The sequence below is a fragment of the Felis catus genome, chromosome B2 (assembly GCF_018350175.1).
Source record: "Felis catus isolate Fca126 chromosome B2, F.catus_Fca126_mat1.0, whole genome shotgun sequence".
In the NCBI taxonomy this organism is placed as follows: Eukaryota; Metazoa; Chordata; class Mammalia; order Carnivora; family Felidae; genus Felis; species Felis catus.
Genome location: NC_058372.1, coordinates 94455880 through 94462496, shown reverse-complemented (window position 1 = coordinate 94462496; position 6617 = coordinate 94455880).

Here is a 6617-nt window from a genome sequence, read left to right as displayed (position 1 = left end):
TAGTAAAAGCGTTCTGTGGTATTTCAATTTCACATGCTTAGCCGAACGAGCAGGAGTAAGTGGTTTGGCTGGATAGTGAGGGACTCACAGTGAATGCTCTGTTCACCACACAAACGTGGGAGTCTGCCAGGGCACATGAGAGGCTCAGTCGGTTGACCGGCTCTTGATTTTGGCTCAGGTTGTGACAATCCAGGTCATGATTCCAGGATCTTGGGATCAAGCCCTACCTCAAGCTGAGCATGTAGCCTGCTTAAGGTTCTCTCCTCTCTTTGCCTCTGCCCCTCTCCCCTGCTCTCTCTCCCTCTCTCTCTCAAAGTAAAAACAACAACAACAACGAAACTATACGGGAGTCTGCCTTACAGCAGTCCCTTCAGCATTGTAAAGAGAGCTAACAGATCCTCAGTCACAAATCTGATCCCTATCTTTGGAAAACTCGTTTTCTGGAGATCATGTGCAGGCCATGTTGTTAGGTAGAAAGGTAAATCATCATGCATTTAACAAATATGTATTGAGCACCTACAATGGCTCTAGGTGCTGACCTTGGCACTAGGGATGTATCAAGTAAAAGAGATTCCATCCCTCATAGAACTTGCATTCTTGGGGTGAGAGAACCAGATAGTAAAATAAAACAGAAAAGGCTGGAGTCAGAGTGTCCTAAAGGTAAATTAGGGAAGGTGGGTGGGAAGGAGCACTGTAATTTTAATAGGATGGTCAAAGAAGGCCTGAATGAGAAGGTAACGTTTGAACAAAGACCTGAAAAAAAGCAGAGGAACAATCTATGCAGACATCTGGGGAATGAGCAATCGGCGGGAAACAGAGAGAAGAGCAAACGAGGAGACCCTTAAACATGAGCAGGAGCAGCTAGATGGCCAGGATGGCTACAGCGGAATGAGCACTGGGGAGAGAAGGCAAAGAGGTAATTGGGCAAGTCACAGTAAGGACTTTGACTTTTATTCTGAAAGTGACCAGAAGTCACTGGGGAATTTTAACTAGAAGCATGGTGTGATCTGCCCTATTCAATAGAATTACATTGGCTAGCCTAGTGAAACTAGCCTGGGGGAAAGGGGGACAAGAGTGGACTTGAAAGGGGTGATCAAAGTTAAGCACAAGATGCCTACTACGAGACACTGATGTAGAATAAATAGTTGGATGAGTCTAGATTCTAGAGAAAGGTCTGGGCTAGAGATAAAGATTTGGGGAGTATGTCACCTACAGATGACACTTAAAGCCATGAAAGTAGATGAGATGGCCAAGGGACCAAGTGTAGATTCAGAAGAAAAAATGTTGGAGGACCTTTCCTTGGAGTGCTCCATTGTTCAGAGGACAGGGATATGGGGAAGAAGCAGCAAAAGACACGAGAAGGAGCAGCTACTGAGGTAGGAAGAAAATCAGGAGCGTTGGGGGCCTGGAAGCCAAGTGAAGAAAGTGTTCAAGGAGAAGGGAGCAGTGAACTGTCTCAAATGTGGCTGACAGGTCAGGTGATATGAAGGCTGAGAATAAACCCCGGGGTTGAGCAGCATGGAGGTCACTGGTGAACATGACAGGAACAATTTTAGTGGAGTGATTGGGAACAAACACTCGACTAAAGTAGGTTGAGGAGAAATGAGAGGCAAGAAGTGGGAAGAGCAAGTATAAGTAAGCTTTTCAAGCTGTGTTGATGTGACAGAAAGTAGAAACTTCCTGAGCAGGAAGTGGGGTCAAGAAAGAGGACGTTTTGTTGTTGTTGTTTTGAACATAAGAGAAATAATAGTATATTTGTAAACTGATGGGCCTGGTCCAGAAAAGAGGGGTAAATTGCCGGAGGGATGACCTTGAACAAGTGAGTGATAATAGGATCCAGTGACCTTAAATAGGAACATGGACAATCAACCATTAGGAAGGAGAGCAGGCAGAAAATAAGTGGGAGCACAGTTGCTGGCAAGTGAGAGATGTACTGGGAGCTTGTGAAAGTTCTCTCATAATTACTTCTACGTTCTCAGTGACCTAGGAGGCAAAGTCAGCAAGGAGGGTGAGGGAAGAAGTATTTGGGGTTATGTAAAGTACGTTACTTTTCTGTACATTAGCATCTGCCTTAAGTGTGATGATGTGACAAGGTCTGAATCATTAGTCTGGATGAGCTACTGAGCTCATTAAGTTCAGCATGAGCTGAAAGAATAGTCAGGGGTTCTGCCTCCCAGACATGCACAGCCATCATGGGCAGCCATCACACAAGCAAACACAATAGCCACCCTCTGCTAAGTACAACTGAAGGCTCTCAAATATTAAAGTCCAGAGCTCCCCAAGGAGAATCCACACCTTAAATTAGTACCAGCTAGATAACTTAGCAGGGGTTAATTATCAGAATGCTATCTAACCATGAAAGTCCACTGGGAACAAAGCCACACAGAAATGGGATGTAAATTTTTGGCTCAAATCGTGTTGGTGAAGGGAGAAGAAGAATTTACAAATAAGTTATCCAGAAATCTAACCATGTTTAGGATGAGGAGAAAGGAATACAAACAGAACAGGATAAAGGGATGTTGAAAGAGGAGGTACAGAGATGAACCTCGCCATCTTCACACTTGTGTGTCAGGCTGGAACCAGCCCTCCTCGGTAGGAACAGATAACCTATTATCCAATATCTTGGTTTACACTCTGTTGTTCTCACTTCAGCAACAACAAAATACCAAAAACTCTAGAGTAACTTCTATATAGATACTCCACATGTTTGGTTTGGAAAGTCTAGCAAGCACATTTTACTATCTCAAAATCCTCTGATCAGCAAAGATGGAAAGAAGAAGCCAGAGATATATATATTAAAAAAAAAAAAGTACCCCTGAAGTGCAATATCACAGTGCATTTAAATTTTAATTTCTATTAAAAATTGGGCTCATTGTAATCTCAGCCTAATTGTTTCCAGCCTTAAATTCCTTTGATTCATTTATCACTGGTATAAGTATAATAAGATGAGGAACTGGTTGTTTTCTTTTGTTAAAAATGCTTTATGGCTTTGTACATGAGATTTGTATATGTATAGTATTAAGAATTTTAAGACCAAGAAAGTAGACCAGTGAACCAAGTGCAGGGCTTTTGCAAGTCTGACGCCCTTTGTGTGCCCATGAAGCTTGCCCTGGGCAGGGGTTGTCCCTGTGACCTAAAGGAATTAGGGTGGCTGGGATTTTCTGTCCTAAATTTTGTGGTCAGGAAGGACCCTGAGAAGTAGCCTGAGGGGGTAAAGAAATGGCTTAAAATGAGCCCACGAACACCTTCATCTCAGTCGCCAAAAAGTTCCCAGTTTGTACAGCCTTCACTTCAACCGGACATTTGGAGGCTTCTCATTATCCCCGAGAGCTCCTCGTCTGAACTTGATTTGACCTCTGTACAAAAGCACCCATATGATTTGCCCCGGACTCTGCACCCCCTAGGAACTCATGGTGCTGTAATTAATCTACCATAAAGCATAGTATGATGCGCTCTCAGCACTTACTGGTTGAAGAATTTTCTCTCTTCTTCAACAAAGGAGCAGAAGGCAATTCAGTTGCTCTCTGCTCATCTGGATAAGCTCTGGATGTCATTTTGTTACACTGCACAGAAGCAGAAGGACAGAATTGATTTGACAGAACAGTTACGAAGTGGAATCCCCCAGCTAAGCTGGCAAGAGCCATAAGAAAAACATACCAAGCAGACAGTACAAATTATTGTAAGAGAAATACATTATACATCATATACTTGAGACTCCTGGTTTGACCAAAGGCATAAATATACATGTGGTATTGGGTTGTACCAACTGGGTTCCACACTGTTATACTACATATGGTTATAGAAGAAATTATCTTTCTGAAATGGTGTTCCCAAATTAATATTTTTTAGGAAATGACAGCTTACTAAACTGTAGGCCATCAGTGGGCCCAATTCCATTATTTTTATTCATTCTACCAAAATTTCAATATGTATATAACAATAAAAATTACAAATAAACACCAGTATCCTATAGATAATAAAATATAGGTTTAATTTGATAGAACTGCATATTATTTCAGGTTCAAAAAAATCTTACAATAATGAAAAGATGTGGCAAGACCAAAATATTACTTTAGCTCCTACAGTCATCTCACTGTGAGTATTACCATCATTCTAATGCTGGATTGTGCATTTGCATATAACATCAGCATGGTTTCAACGTAATTTGAAGCTTTATTATTATGCTAAATTTGACTAGTTTTAAAATCTGCTAGCAATTAAAGATTGACAGGGAATTTTTTTCCTCCCTGAAGAACTGATCATTTGTGTCTTGAAGTATAATTTTTCCCATTACTCTATTTCAATTCAGCCATTAGTGATCTTAATAAATGTAACTTTATTTATTGGATTCCAAAACTATTTGTTTTTACATAATTTTATGGTAGGATTTTAGCTCCACTTGATATAATAACACAAGATATTTTGAACCCTCTAACTTGTGATTGCCACTTTCATTAAATATAAAATTATCTCCCAAATTATACAATTACAAAACAATATCTTACATTGGTTTAACACTTCATAGTTTACACAGCATGCCTACATATGATTTCATTTGCTTGTTTCTTGGGAGAATCCCACTTTACGGAAAAAGAGCAGAGAGGCTGAATCACAGTAAATGGTGACACTCAACTTAAGCCAGTTCTTCCAAATCAGTGTCCTTGCATTTGTCATGCTACACTGACCAATGGCGCTGAGTGATTTGAAGACAACTAAAATGCCCCCAATCTGAACTGAAAGAAAAGTCAAAGCCAAAATGCTAGTTACACATCTGCTGTATTTGTTGGTGATAGTCCAGGGAATGTTACCTAAACAAGAATCTTTCTTCTTCAGAAACATCAGCAACTAGCTTGAGCTAAGTGTGGTTTACAAGTAAAATGTGTAATTAAATATCACTCTATTAAAATGGCTATATGTTTATGTAATGAAAGAGCATGGCCAACATTCTTTGATGCAGTTTAAAATAAATTCCTTGCAATTTTGAATCTGTCCAATATCACTTCAGATATTTCCACGTCTCGTTTGAGATCTCACCAGAAATTTACTGAGAGGGCTTGATGCACCAGCTCCCCAACTTACAGGTAAATTCATTTAGTGTCCCCTTGTAGTGCTGTTTCACTCTCTCTTTTCTAAGATGGAATAAAACTTTATGTACAGTGAAACTCTGTAAAATGAAGCATCTTCAAATAGTAGCCAGTATGGTCCCCAAGACACAAAAGATATTTTCTGGTGGACGTTTCTGAAGAACAGGGTATAACTATGGGCTATAAATTGGTTCATCTGAGATAAAAGTTTAGCCAATGGATGAGTACAATATCTATTTTTCTGAGAAAAAAGAATTTTCTTTACAAACTCCCCCACTGGTCTATATCTGTTTAGGAACCATGCCTGCACATGGTGGTTGCTTTGTAAATATTTGTTGAGTAGAGGGAAAGTAATTGCATCTGTCCCTGAATCCATATCTGAATTTTAACACTGACTCCCCGTGCCAACTGGACTTCAACTATGCAGTGCCATCAACAGTTTTCTCAAGAAATAAAATTAAAGACCTGTGATAATATCATTTTTTCCTACGTCATTTTTTTTCTGCATGATACAGAACTATCATATCTTTACATGATTTCAAAGCCACATTCTTCCCGCTGATATTGTTGAAGGGAGTTTGAGTCATGCACGGTTATTAGTTTTCAGGTTCCAAGATCACTCTATGGGTTGAAAATCTGCAAGCTGATTTAGCTTAGAGACTCTTGGTGTTAGAAACATGCAAAGGATTATTGTGTCCCCTGAGAGTAATTCCATTAAATAAGATAACAGTTTTTGTATTTCACGTTTCTCAAAAATAGAGTTTGTATAGTTTGAGCTCCTCTAACCACTCTTGAAGCCAGTTTCCAAACTTTTATTCTAATTATACTTTTCCTGTGCAAAAACCATTAAGTGTTCATTAAATTATTTTTAATGAATAAAATATGCAGCAGATATAAAATGAGAAAACATTGATCAGACATGTGCAAAACATACCTTTATTTTATTTATTTATTTTTTTAATGTTTATATATTTTTGAGAGAGAGACCGAGAGCCAGCAGAGGAAGGGTAGAGAGAAGGAGACACAGAATCCTAAGCAGGCTCCAGTCTCTGACCTGTCAGCATGGAGTCCCATGCAGGGCTTGAACTCATGAACGGTGGATCATGACCTGAGCCAAAGTCAGACGCTCAACCAACTGAGCCACCCAAGAGCCCCAACACACCTTTCTTTTAGCCTGTTATTGACTTCATCCTGTTCTCATACCGTCTTCCCCATGATGGCAGAAAATTCTTGATCCTGACCCTTAAAAGTAGTTTCTTCCCATTTTAAACAGTCATTTAAAATAATTCCATCGGCCTTTCTGCTTCTCTCCTTGCTCTAGGTGCAGAAGCAAGTTTACAAGGCACCCCGGCAGAGCAGGAGCATGTTTAGCCTCTCTCTGCCTTCTGAGTCCTCTCTGGACGGACTGCAATGTTGTTTGGCCCCTTGGTCTCTAGGACTCTGGGCTGATGGCCCCAAGAGTATGGCTGGTCCTGCCCCTGCCTCTGACATTGATGTCTCTGCCTTCTGCCTCCACTGCACCCTGACCCCAGG